This window comes from Phacochoerus africanus, chromosome 2, assembly GCF_016906955.1.
Source record: "Phacochoerus africanus isolate WHEZ1 chromosome 2, ROS_Pafr_v1, whole genome shotgun sequence".
In the NCBI taxonomy this organism is placed as follows: Eukaryota; Metazoa; Chordata; class Mammalia; order Artiodactyla; family Suidae; genus Phacochoerus; species Phacochoerus africanus.
Window position 1 is genome coordinate 205,058,710 of NC_062545.1, and position 14,761 is coordinate 205,073,470.

The window sequence follows — 14,761 nt, forward strand, 5'->3', positions numbered from 1 at the left end:
AGACTTCTTTATGTGAGTTTTTGTCATCTCTCTTTTGACTCATAGCAGCAGCGGACTCTGAGATCCTAGAGGACAATGGAGCCACAAGATGGGAAAAGCCTGAGTCCCTACCTACCATGTAGAGGGAATTCACTCACAAACCAGGAAGATTAAACAATGCAAAGAGAGAAATAAAAGCAGAGAGAAAAGCATGTGTAGGATACTCTAATAGGAAAGTACATATGTGAGGGACTTAAAGAGACCAGAATTTATCTGTCAATTTCAGTGGCTGATTGCCACCAACTGTGTGAGCCTGGGAAGGTCAGAAAACAACAGATTCTGATTAAGGTAAAAAAAAAAAAAAAAAGTGCAAAAAATAAATGAATAATAACATTTGTCCCAACAAGAAAATCTTTGGTACTACTTGTATTCCATTGCCCATCACAGTGGCTACCATTGCTGTGTATAGTTCTTTATGCTTTATAATCCGGTACGGCCTTATGAACCGATGTTGGAAGTAAAGAGTTCTAAAGTAGGGATACAAATGGTCCTAGCAGCTCCCATTGTGGCTCAGCAGGGTAAGAACTTCACATAGTGTCTTTGAGGATGCAAGTTCAATCCCTGACCTTGCTAAATGTGTTAAGAATCTGGCATTGCTGCATCTGGCATAGGTCACAGATGCAGCTTAGAGCCTGCATTGCTGTTGCTGTGGCTATGGTTTAGGCCTGCAGTTGCAGCTCAGCTTTGACCCCTAGACTGGGAACGTCCATATGCCACAGGTGTGGCCTTAAAAAAAAAAGGAGCCTAATTGTTTGTAAAATGCTCAAAATATGATAAACATATACTAGAAAGAAATTCAAATATATTAAATATCTTTTAATTTAGAAAAAACAAAATTAGGTCTTGCATGGACTCCAGGGAAACTGTGAACCTCTTGAATATGCAGGCAAAAGTTTATGGGTTTGTGCATAGATGCCTTTTACTAGAGATGTGTTCTGTAGCATATTCTGATTCTACAAGTTTAAGAACTAAATTGATTTGTATGCAGAAATATTTAAACGTGGGGTTAAGGGAGGAAAAAAGAATCAAACACTCAAATACTGCAATAAAAATTAACAAAGTACTGAATTTTAAGTGAGCTAGTAATTAGGCAAGAACAGGGTTTAGGGAAGTTGGCTTAGAGCCCATTGATAAACTCAGCATCCTTTTGGTTTTTATTTCATTAGTATAAGCAATGTATCCTTAGAGGTCATATTTTATTTTCTATAACAGATTGGAAAAGGAATAAATCAGAGTTAGAAAAATTAAGTGCATTTTTGAGACTTTGTTGTATAATCCCAAGGACCTCTCCAGTTTCTATTTTTTTCTCTTAATCATCTGATTATTCCCATAAAATTGAAATAGGTGCCAAGAGAGCTCTTATCCTCATAATTTAGATCTCTTCTGTAAGTCCCAGTGTTTGCTGTGATTAACTTAATAGGGAAGTTCTCTCATGTTGGCCAAAATCTATATTCTGCTCTACATTGAAAAAGAACATTTTTTATAACCCCCAAATTTCAGACTAAACAGTCTGAGGGATAATCCATTAGAATTTTCTGTGAGTTTTCACCAAATTTCAGGACTACGTTTTACAACTGCATGTCTGACATAATGCAAAAATAGTTTTCAGACATAATCTTTCCAGTATTCATCACTTTTACATTTCCTCTTTTTATTGGAAATTTAGATATCATTTGCAAGATCTTTCTAAACAGAAGATTCAGTTTTTATTCCACAGTCACGACCTGCTGCTAAATTTAGAAAGAAATGCCTAATATCTAAATGTTGGCAGTACTTTAGAATCCCATGGAAACTATCAAATTCAGGTAGGTTAAGACACTATATTTTGTCATCTTATTTGAGGGCAAAGTGAGCTCAAGAAATCTGGTTCATCATGCAAGCCGTGACACTGGTTTTAATTATTTACCTTTAGAAATGTAACTGCCACATGGATTGACAGATTCATACCTGCTGATTAGCACATTCTCTCCAAGTATCTAAGGAAAGCCAAAGGACCACCTCAGGGTTTCTTGGTGAACCAAACACAGTGAGTTGAATGATTTTTGTAGCTGGGGATAATCAAGTCATGATTGTTTAACGAGCTCAACTAAGTCACTGGTGTGTTCTGGCAACTCCTAGGCCTGCTATAGGAGACCACTCCCATCCCATCCTGGAACTATAACTGGGCTCCACTGCCCACTTTGGAACAGAGTGCTAGTGCTATCTATGATTAGAGTCAATTCTTTTTGCCTAAGGAAAAAAATGGTGAATATTTCCTTGAGGGAAATAAAATCATCTGGAGGCCATAAAGTAATAGTGTTTGGCATTCAATCAAAATTATTACACATGCCAAGAGGCAGTGAAATTTGACTTAAAATGAAGAGAAAAATTAGACAACAGATAGAAGTACAAGTGGTTCTTATATTGTAGTTACCAAAGATGTTTAAATAGCAATGATTAATATATTAGAGAAAGCAAATGAAAAATGAAGAACTTAATCATAGAATTATAATCTACAAAAAGAAGCAAATCGAAATTGTAGGACTAAAAAACACAATACCTTAAAATCAGAATTCAATAGATGAGTTTAACAACAGATTAGAGATAGGATTTGTGAGGTGGAAGAGAGATTGTTATAAAATATCTGGAGTGAAGTGTTGCAGGAAGGGGGACCCCTGTCCAGAGCCCAAAGGCTCTTGTCTAACACTTGGAAATGAAATTATTCGAGGAGACACATGGTGACAAAGCAAGAGACTTAATTGGGAAAGGGGACCTGGGAGGAGAACAACAGGGTAAGGAAATCCAGGAGAACAGCTCTGCCACGTGGCTCTCAGTATCCAGTTTTATGGGAATGAGGTTAGTTCCTGGGTTGTCTCTGGCCAGTCATCTGGCTCAGCCAGCACTTGGTCTGGCCCAGAGTCCTTCTTGGTGGCACTTGTACCTCTCAGCCAAGATGGATTCCACAGCCAAGGATCCTGGAATGTTGATTGTCCCCTCTCTCCTATTGGCCCTTCCAAATCCTCCCAGTTAGTCTTCAGGGCAGCACCATATTCCTTTACTGGGGCCTCCTATTGGAGACAAGTCATGCAAGCGGCTATTATCGTGCCTAGACAAGGTGGGCAATTTCAGTCAATGGTTCCCCTAACAGAAGCACTAAGAGAAAAAAAAGGATTGAAATTTTAGAAGAGTATAAGACACACATTAAAAAAAAAAAAAGTAATGTAAATGTAATTGGATTCCCAGAAGGAGAGAAGAAAGAATATGAGAAAGAAAAAAAAAAAAAAGTTAAGCAATCATGGCCAAGAATTTCCAAAACTGATTTGTAAAAAATCAAAGCAGCTATGAAAAAAAAAAGTATTTTCAGATGACATCTTGAAAGTGATGAAAATAAATTTAAAATTCTATATTCGGTAAAATTATTCTTCAAAAATGAAGGCAAAATCAACAAGTTTTTAAATAAACAAAATGAAAATTTTACCAGAAATCCTACACTTAGAGAAATACAAATGGATGTTATTCAGATACAAAGAAAATTATCCCAGTTTAAAAAACACAGAAGTGCAGGAGGAAGAACAATGGAAGGGATAAATAAAAAGGAACTATTGGGGAATTCCCGTCATGGCGCAGTGGTTAACGAATCCGACTAGGAACCATGAGGTTGCGGGTTTGGTCCCTGCCCTTGCTCAGTGGGTTAAGGATCCGGCGTTGCCGTGAGCCGTGGTGTAGGTTGCAGACGTGGCTCAGATCCCGCGTTGCTGTGACTCTGGCGTAGGCCAGTGGCTACAGCTCCGATTTGACCCCTAGCCTGGGAACCTCCATAGGCCATGGGAGCGGCCCAAAGAAATAGCAAAAAAGACAAAAAAAAAAAAAAAGAGAGAGAGACCTATTGCATATGCACAGAACTACTTATCCATAAAAACAAGAAGAAATTTAGATGGCACAAATGTAGAGAATCTAGGAAACACAAAAAATAAAATTAAAAAAAATAAAAAATAAAAAGGAACTATTGAGAATACAGAACAATAAGAACAGTGTCTTGTGGGCTTTAAGAGTTATATAGAAATAAAATGCAAAGCTTAACAGGGGCATAATTGAGTTAATCTAAACTTTTAGGAGTTCCCTGGTGGTCTAGTGGGTTAAGGATTCAGCATTGTCACTGATGTGATTCAGGTTCAATTCTTGGCCTGGGAACTTCTGTATGCTCCAGATGTGGCTAAAAAAAAAACCCACAAAATAAATCTACTTCTTTGTAGCTCCTGCTGTGGCACAACAGGATTGGCAGTGTCTTAGGAGCCCTGGGATGCAGGTTAGATTCCTGGCCCAGCTCTGCAGGTTAAGGATCCAGCATTGCTATAGCTGTGGCTTAGGTTGCAACTGTGGCTCATTAACTCCATATGCCACAGGGCAGCCAAAAAATAAAAAAGTTTTTAAAAGTTTTAATATAATCAGGAAAGTGGGTGAAGGGTAATCTATATTAGACTCCAAATCAGGATCTCATGCTGAAATCTCTGATAACCTCTGAAACAACAGTGCAAGGATGAAAAAAAAGTCAATAGGGCAAAATGGAATGACAAAAAATTGTTTGATTAAGAGTTCCCACCATGGTGCCATCAGTTAAAAATCTGACAGCAGCAGCTTGGGTCACTGCAGAGGCACGGGTTTGATCCCCAGCCCAGCGCAGAGGATCCAGTTTTGCCACAGCTGTGGTGTAGGTTGCAGCTGTGGCTTGGATTCAGTCCCTGGCCTAGGAACTTTCACATGCCTCAGGCACAGCCATTTAAAAAAAAAAAAAAAGTTTGATTAATCCAAAAGAGGTCAAGAAAAGAGAGAAAAAGATAAATAGGTAAGTAAAATAGAAGTCTGAAATATATCAAAACCACATATAACAAATATAACACATATAGCACATGTAAACAAACCCACTGCAAATTTAAGTTCAATAATGTAAATGAAATTGACACCCCATATTTTTGGAAAGTTACAACAGCTAACTGCCAACTCTGACACCTCTGGAGAGGGAAAAGTATTTGAAGGAGAATAAAGGGAAAGATTTCATTTCCCGAAATTATCATTCTTAGAAATGCTCCCAATAAGCATATTTTACTTTTGAATTTGAAAGAAGAAAAATGTGGAATTCTCTTGTAGCACAGTGGGTTAAGGATCCAGTGTTGTCACTGCAGCAGCTTGGGTTGCTGCTGTGGCATATGTTCAGTCCTTTACCTAGGAACTTCCACATGCTGTGGGCATGGCTAAATAAATAAAGAAAATTAAAATGTGGTACAGAGTTCCTGTCATGTCTCATTGGTTAACGAATCCAACTAGGAACCATGAGGATGCTGGTTCGATCCCTGGCCTCGCTCAGTGGGTTAAGGATCTGGCGTTGCCGTGAGCTGTGGTGTCAGTCACAGACATGACTTGGATCCTGCATTGCTGTAGCTGTGGCGTAGGCTGGCGGGTACAGCTCTGATTGGACCCCTAGCCTGGGAACCTCCATTTGCCATGAGTGTGGCCCTAGAAAAGACAAAAAGACACCCCCCCCAAAAAAGTGATACAATATTTTATATACCTATTTATCTAGGCAAGTATTCTACAAGATTTGTCCATTTCTTCCTATGGACATCACACATTTCTTGTTAAGATTATCCTTAATATTGGTTATTATATGGTTTAAATAACTAATATTGTCAGATATAGAAAACAAACGAGTGGTTACCAATGGGGAGAGGGAAGGGAGGGGGAATGTAGGACTAGAGGGTTGAGATACAAATTATTATGAATAAAATTAGCCACAAGGATATATTGTACAACACAGTAAATACAGCCAATATTTTATAGTAACTATAAATGGAGTAATCTTTAACATTTGTGAATCAATATGCTATACACCTGCAACTTATATAATATCATACATCAACTATACTTCAAAAAAGAGTAAATAACAAAAAATTGTTATTTTTTAAATTATTATGTCTTAGTATCTTCTTCCATGTTAAGATCTCATCCATTTTGTTTTCTAAAAAGTTATTAATTGTAAACAACAGAGCTGTGAATTTGGGCATGATTTTTTGTATAACCAGCTACTTTACTGGACTCATTGACTAAATTTGCAGACATTTGGATACTTATCATCTTGGGACACACAGGTGTACCCCCTTTCTTGGTTATGAGTTTACATAATGTCAATGAATTGTTGGTGCGCATCAGGTCCACCTGTGACCTAGTCAGTTCTTCATGATCATGATACAATTTCTATATTTTCTAAGATTTCTTGACTCAATCATAGTTCCTTATGTTCTTTCCTATCTACACAGTTTTTTTTTTCATCTAGTCTGTATAAACACACTTTATTAGTAGATTAAATGCCCGCATATATGAACTTCATCTGCTCCACCAAGTGCTCACTCACTCTCATGTACTGAGGTCTCTCTGCTCCGGATATCCTAGCTCCCTGCAGTTGCTATCTGCTCTCTTGAGACTGTGCCTTGTCTGGCCACAAGGACTTCTGAAGGAGGGGGGATGATGCTGGTCAGAGTGTTTAAGCCAGCCTCACCTAGTGCCCAGATCCACCGAAGCCCATGTTCAGACCTTCATTGGGTTGCATTATTCACTCAGGGCTAAACTCCATGCTGCTTCCTATGATTCCAGCCAGCTGACTGGTTTCTAAGCCCTAGGGACTAGATCAGAGTTTCCCAAACTCCAAAATATTCTGGAGGCTGTTGGTTGATGTGGTGTGAAAATAATCTTCTGTCAGGTATGTAAGTTTTCAAAATCTTTAAAATTTTAAAGTTTTTCTATCATTTTATTCTGTTACATCTCAGAGTATTTAATCTGTTCCTGTGTGAGAGAAAATCCAATAAGGTTTGGTGTTGGTTTTTTTAAATACATTGTTGATAGATATTTTAACATATGTATAAAGAAGGGAACCAAAAACTAGCCTATCTTTCTATTCCCCAGATAAATCCTGTGGACATTTTAAAAAAATAAAGCAATATGCACACATAATTAGAAGGTAAATAACAGAAGAACAAAACAAAAGGTGGAAGGTGTATTCATTAACTCCTTTATTTGTAAGTATGTAAAGAGTACTCATGATAGGACCAAAGGTAAAACTCAGACATTACAATCTTTGGAGGTCAGGGCCCCTCCCCAGTAAGTCCTCACTGTGGTCTAGATAAAAAAGCCTTCTTAATCTTGAAATGTTCATTTCCCACCTTGTATCAGAAAACCCTTTCTCTTAGAGTTTTAATCATTTCTCTGAAAACAGAGTTCCGTGGTCAACCACTCTTTATGTAAATATCATCCATTTATTTCATGAAATAGTAAATGAGTTCCAATTTCATTACTTTTCATGGTCTGTTTATGTGAGTTGGAAGAAGAAATTCTGGCATGGCAAGGTGAAGAGAAAGAACAGTTTATTGAGATAAGACAGGCTGCTGGAGCAGCAGGATGACTTTATGATGAACAGGGAGAGCCAGCAATGAGCACATGGTCATGTCTGTTTTTAAAACCCAGGGAGATGAGAGGCCTGGTGACACACCTGCTGACCTACTCACTGGTTGGAAAAGAGAGGTCCTAGGATACACCTGCTGGTTGTTTGGGGCCTGTAAGGCCCCTATATGTGCAGGATGAGGAGTGGGCCACTTATCTTTTCTAGTGGGGAACAGGAAGGAGTATGCCAGGTTGCTCAAGGTGGAGGAGGGGGCAATGCAATGAGACAGGTGGGCCTATGATAAGGGTTGGTAATTCTCATCTTGGCAGAAGCTTTCAGTTCAAACTCTTGAAGAGAACTCGAAGTTCAACATTACTCACAAGTCTTTTAAAAACAGAATGTATATATGTCCTTTAAACTAACCAGAGATGAGAGAGAATACTGTAGCCAATTCAAGAACATCTGTGCAATCTAGTAATGCTGACACTATCATAGTGGTTTTATTTTAGGCACCTGCTTGTGGTGATTTCTCTTATGAACCTGAAACAAGATCTGGAAAGAAACCAAAATATCACTCAGTATAACTCCCCATCTATGTCCATGGGGAATAGAACCCAAATTTGTCTACCTGAGTTTCCCAATAGTAACTTGCATTTAGAATTTTCTCTATGAATGATCTCTGAATTGACTGAGAGTTATAACCAGTTGGAAGGGATGACTTAACACCTTAAAGATCTTGGGGCAGATTGTCCTGCTTTTCACTCACAAAAAGGCTTCATCCTTAAATGAAATACAGCAGAAATAAATGAAATAGAAATGAAGAAAACTATGGAAAAGATCAATGAAACTAAGAGCTGTTTCTTTGAAAAGATCAACAAAATTGATAAAAACCTTAGCCTTCACCCTAAAGCTCTGACTGAACAAAGTGAAACCAAACACAGCCCTGTGGGGCTCCTGGGTACAAAAGACTTTCTGTGTCCCCTATTTCTTATTCTTAGGAAATGGGCCTCATTCAGCCACCATGACCTTCCCTGAGTTCCTAGGGACAGGTTCAGACAGTTGCTGATCAGGGAAGGAAGGGAATGCAAATACAAGGGAGAAACAGTCAAGGACAGCTTAAGTCCTTCCTTGTCCTTCTCCCTGGCTTAACTGCACCCTAAACCCAATCACCCATAAGCTAAAGATGAGACACCCTGAGCACAATTACATGTGGGTTAAAGATTTTTAGCACATGATATTTTTCAGGAACTCTCCTAGTTTGTTCTCTGATCAATATGCCCTTTTTGCAAGTACTGTTATTCTAGGCAATAACCCAGAAGACCACCATCATGATCATACGGAGATACCCTGGCTCCAGCTTTGATGCCTAAGATTCCCCCAAAGAAAGAAGCATGCATGTTTGTCCCAATCCTGATTCCTATTTTCTTTTTACTGTAAAACTCCTTGCAATTTTTTCTAATGGGGGGGGGCAGGTACAGTCTATAGGGTATTAGCCTGCTGTGACCCTCCTTTGCTTGGCAAAGCAATAAAACTGTTTTTTTTTCCTCTTCACCCAAAACTCCATCTCTGCATTTCGATTCGGCACCAGCAGACAGAGGCCGAATTCTGGCAACAAAATGAAGACTCAAGTCACACACAGGGGAACTCAAAGTTCTTGGACAGTCACGGGACAATAGTTTTGCTTAAAGCAGATTCCACCCAGAAGCCATAAAGTACAAAAGAATGTGGGGGAACCGTCTGCAGTTTGAAATGGCAGACTTCCTCCAATTGGAATTAGCATTTAAAAGGCTTTCACGTTCATTTTTATTCAAATATGCCACCTTTGTAGTCATAGTAACCCTTTTATATTTAGATTTGGTTGCTGCCACAAGTCTACTTGAGCCATTCATTTTGTCCTCCCTCCTAAATGTTTGAGGTTTCTCTCCCTTTTGTTCTTTCAAATGGAATCCACTATTGCACTTTTTTTCTCCTAACATGTTGGTCCTCCCTAAAGTATGTGAGAAAAGAAAAATAAGATATCAATTATATTGAGTAACAAAATTAGGAAACAGTTTCCTCGACTAACAGGAAAGGCTAAACATTGTTGCTGTGCTCACATATACAGCAAGGGCCAAGTTTCAAATCCATTGCCCTCCTTTTGTGCCTCGTCACCATAAAGACACACCACTTGACTGACTTAAATTCCTGGGATTATAAATGGTTCCTTTTGGGTTATAAACATCAAGGGTTAGGCCAGCAAGTTTGTTCCTAGAAGAGGACAAACTCCAGATACTGTAAAAGCTGAACCTGAGCAGGACCCTGTGGGGCCCTCCTGGACACAAAAGCCTTTTCTTATATGCAGGATAAAGGCTCCAGCCTCCTAGGTCTCCCAGAGTTCCAAAAAGCATATTCAAAAAGTTGCTAATTAGGGAAGTGAGGGAATGTGGAAACAGAGGAGGAACTATCAAGAAACTACTACAGCAATTAAAGCTGGATCCTGGTTCCTCCTCAAGGAATAAACAAAACAATATCCTTGAGTTCTTCTGCAAGAACTAAGCCGCTGCCCACCCCCACCCCCTCCATGGTGGGATTCTAACCTCAGGCTGAGCACTAGATTCCTGGCACACTACCCTGTTATGTCACCACAAGCCAATCAGAAGAAAGTCACAAACCTTGCAGCCCTCCCTCCAAATTTTGTCTGTAAAAACTTTTCCCAGAGTTCATTGAGGAGTTTTTGGAGGACAAGTTGTTCATTCTCCTTGCTTGGCCCTGCAATTAACCTTTTTCTGCTCCAGACTCCTATGTTTCAGTTTGTTTGGCTTCACTATGAGTTAGGCACATGAACTTGTGTTCGGTAATGACACTTAAAGTCTCATTTCTGTTTGTTTTTATTTATAAAGGAAAATCTCAAATGAAATATAAAGTATGTAAAATTAGCACTTGTACTTATATTTTCACTTTTAGGGTCTGTTTTGACATTTAATTTTGTAATTACAGAAATGAATTTTCAAATCCATTCTATTTAGAAAGAAGCATCACAGTTCAGAGTAGAAGAAATCTCAGTCTAGTTCAGAGCCTTTATTTACAGGTGAGAAAATTGAGGCTGCAAAGAAATGAGGGACCTAGTCAATGTCACACTTCTATTCAACGGCTCAAGTCAAGCCCCTTATTCCTGATCTGAGGATATGTCAGTCTTCATACCATGCTGATCCCACTATTTTACCAAGCTCGTGTTCAGCTGCTAGCTACTTGAAAGGCAATTCTTTTTTTTTTCTTTTTTTTTTTTAATTTTTTTATTTTCCCACTGTACAGCAAGGGGGTCAGGTTATCCTTACATGTATACATTACAATTACATTTTTTCCCCCAGCCTTTCTTCTGTTGCAACATGAGTATCTAGACAAAGTTCTCAATGCTATTCAGCAGGATCTCCTTGTATATCTATTCTGTGTCTGATAAGTCCAAGCTCCCGATCCCTCCCACTCCCTCCCCCTCCCATCAGGCAGCCACAAGTCTCTTCTCCAACTCCATGATTTTCTTTTCTGAGGAGATGTTCATTTGTGCTGGATATTAGATTCCAGTTATAAGTGATATCATATGGTATTTGTCTTTGTCTTTCTGGCTCATTTCATTCAGTATGAGATTCTCTAGTTCCATCCATGTTGCTGCAAATGGCATTATGTCATTCTTTTTTATGGCTGAGTAGTATTCCATTGTGTATATATACCACCTCTTCCGAATCCAATCATCTGTCGATGGACATTTGGGTCGTTTCCATGTCCTGGCTATTGTGAATAGTGCTGCAATGAACATGCGGGTGCACGTGCCTCTTTTAAGTAGAGTTTTGTCCGGATAGATGCCCAAGAGTGGGATTGCGGGGTCATATGGAAGTTCTATGGATAGATTTCTAAGGTATCTCCAAACTGTTCTCCATAGTGGCTGTACCAGTTTACATTCCCACCAACAGTATAGGAGGGTTCCCTTTTCTCCACACCCCCTTCAGCACTTGTTATTTGTGGATTTATTAATGATGGCCATTCTGACTGGTATGAGGTGATATCTCATGGTAGTTTTGATTTGCATTTCTCTTATAATCAGCGATGTTGAGCATTTTTTCATATGTTTGCTGGCCATCTGTATATCTTCTTTGGAGAAATGTCTATTCAGGTCTTTTGCCCATTTTTCCATGGATTGATTGGCTTTTTTGCTGTTGGGTTGTATAAGTTGTTTATATATTCTAGAGATTAAGCCCTTGTCGGTTGCATCCTTTGAAACTATTTTCTCCCATTCTGTAAGTTGTCTTTTTGTTTTCTTTTGGGTTTCCTTTGCTGTGCAAAAGCTTTTCAGTTTGATGAGGTCCCATGGGTTTATTTTTGCTCTAATTTCTATTGCTTTGGGAGACTGACCTGAGAAAATATTCATGAGGTTGATGTCAGAGAGTGTTTTTCCTATGTTTTCTTCTAGGAGTTTGATGGTGTCCTGTCGTATATTTAAGTCTTTCAGCCATTTTGAATTTATGTTTGTGCATGGTGTGAGGGTGTGTTCTCGTTTCATTGCTTTGCATGCAGCTGTCCAGGTTTCCCAGCAAGGCTTGCTGAATAGACTTTCTTTTTCCATTTTATGTTCTTGCCTCCCTTGTCAAAGATTAATTGACCATAGGTGTCAGGGTTTATTTCCGGGTTCTCTATTCTGTTCCGTTCGTCTGTCTGTCTGTTTTGAAAGCCAATTCTTAAGAGACATATGTTGGCTGGAGAAGGTTGCTTTATTCAGGAGGCCAGCAACCTGGGGAGAAGGTAGACTCATGTCCAAGAACCAACTCAAGATTCTGCTTAACCATCAAAGTTTTAAAAAGGAGAAAGGGAGAGTTAATGATAGGTAATCATTTTTGGAGGGTGTTAAAGTTGTCTTTATCTTCTGCAGAATCTTTTTGCCGATTGGCTGGCGGTGAGGAAATAGGGTGGTGTTCCCAGGACTGCTGTACTCAGCCTGAAGTTACCATCCTCCAACTGGGTGGGGAGCCTTAGTTCCGGCAAGAACTACTCAAAGATACTTTGTTAAGAATACTCTTCTTCCTGGAGGAACCTAGACCCTATCGCATTGCTACACTATTTTTTCTTGATTGCACCTCCTTTGTTTCTGCCTTCCCTCACTTTTCTGACTAGCCACTGTTTAAATCTGTCCTTTATTATGAATGGGAATGTCTGGGAGGCAGGATTTGTACCTGAGGGGGAGGCCAGGGCCCACAGTGTCCTGCTGGGTTTCAACTATGTTCCTGAAAACTTTAAATTTGGGGATTTTTTTTTTTGCTATTATTTTTCCAGATAATGAAATCTTAAAAATAAAATAAAGCAATACTCTTTAGTCTGAATTATCATAATATTTGATAAACAGCATGTCTTTTCTAATTTCATCTAGTTTGGCATCCAAAGACAAACTAAAATGAAAAAATGCAAAAGTTTTCAGTTTTCATTTAATTTTTAGGAGGAAAAAGAAAGAATTTTATTCATCCATTCATTCATTATACAAGCATCAATCCACAGTGACATTTTAGACAAGACAATTTACTGGGAAGCTAATAAAGCTTAAGGCTCAGGGACTCACATTTGTCCAGACCTATTCTAAGGCCCTGTAACTAAGGTGGCTTTTTTTTTTTTTTTTTAAGGCCAGTGAAAATGTTTGAACTTCAGACACCAGAATACATGGACCTAACAGTGAAAAAAATATATATATCAAAGTCATAACTTGGGTACATTTGAATTCATGGGTTCACAGAGAATAAACAAGGTAACCTAATTTGTTTTCCTTTTTCTATTGCTTACTAGGTTAGTACACCCAGGAATTTAATTCATTCACTCATGTAACAAATACTTATTAAGAGCTTTCCACGTGTTAGGCACTGTTCAAGGGTTTGAGGATGTTGAACTGAAACAAATAGACTGTCAGATATGTCTCTAGCAGAGAAGGGTTTATTTAGGATCAGCAGAGAATCGAAATCTGGAATATGCAACCATGGCATGTCACATGCAAGTCCCCGCAGATGGAGGAAAGGAGAATGCGTTAATAGAAAAACGAAGTTGGGAGGGCTGTAGTAAAAAAGAGTCCATGGCTTTTCATTGGCTGAGTTCTTACCAGGAAAAGAGGAGGCTTTCTTTTTCCTATTAGGCTCTGCCGTTGTTTCAGGGCATGAGAGCTCCCCCTTCTGTTCACCCAACTCTACTTAAGTGAAGTTTCTGTTTATTAATTTTTTTTTTTTAAACTGGGAGGACGCTAACAAAGTACTTGCCCTCACAGAGGACAGCACAATGGAATTAACCATATACATCTTCATTTTTGAGTCAGTCTCCTAAAATGTATTTTTGAATAAGATGAAGTAATATGTTCTGCATGATAGCATTATTGGATGGATTTCTTATTACAGGAATGGCCAAACATTAAAGTATGGATTAATAGGTTCATGTAAACTTAAACAGAATGTTAGAAGAATATCACAAGGAATGTCAGTCTATGGCATTGTCGTATTCAGTTATTTTACTGTCAACCTGAATATAAAACACAAGCATTCTTATTAAATGTATAGCTGAAGAGGGTAAGTTAATATGATAAATAACAAAGTCAAGACTTTGGCAATATTTTCCATGAAATGTAGGTGGGCTTTCATGCAAGATTATTCCATTATTCACAGCATTCTACACCTTTATCAAAATCTCCAAACATCCGAGAATCATTAATATATCAATAAAATAAAAGACAAAAACCACATGAACACTTTAATAGATGCAGAAAAGGCATTTGATGAAATCCTACAATGCTTCATGATTTTGAAAGACTCAGTAAACTAGAAGTAGAAAGGAACCTTCTCAACCTAATAAAACCATTCAAGAAAAACCCACCATCATACTTAATGGTGAAAGATTCAACACTTTTCCCCTCAGATCAGGTATAAGACAGCTCTTGTCACTTCTATTTGACTCATTACTGGAGGTTCTAACCAGGGCAATTAGGAATGAAAATCCCAGTCGGAAAGGAGGAAGTAAAAGTCTCTGCAATTGTATAGAATATCCTAAGGAATCCACTAAAACTGTTAAAACTGATAAATAAGTTCAGCAAGTTTGCAGGATGTAAGATAATATACAAAAATTAATTGTACTATATACCTTAGTAATGGACAATCCCAAAATGAAATTAAGGAAACAATTCAGTGTTCCCGTTATGGCTCAGTGGTTAACGAACCCAACTAGTATCCATGAGGATATGGGTTCAATCTCTGTCCTCACTCAGTGGGTTAAGGATCCAGCATTCCTGTGAGCTGTGGTGTAGGTCGCAGACGATGCTTGGAT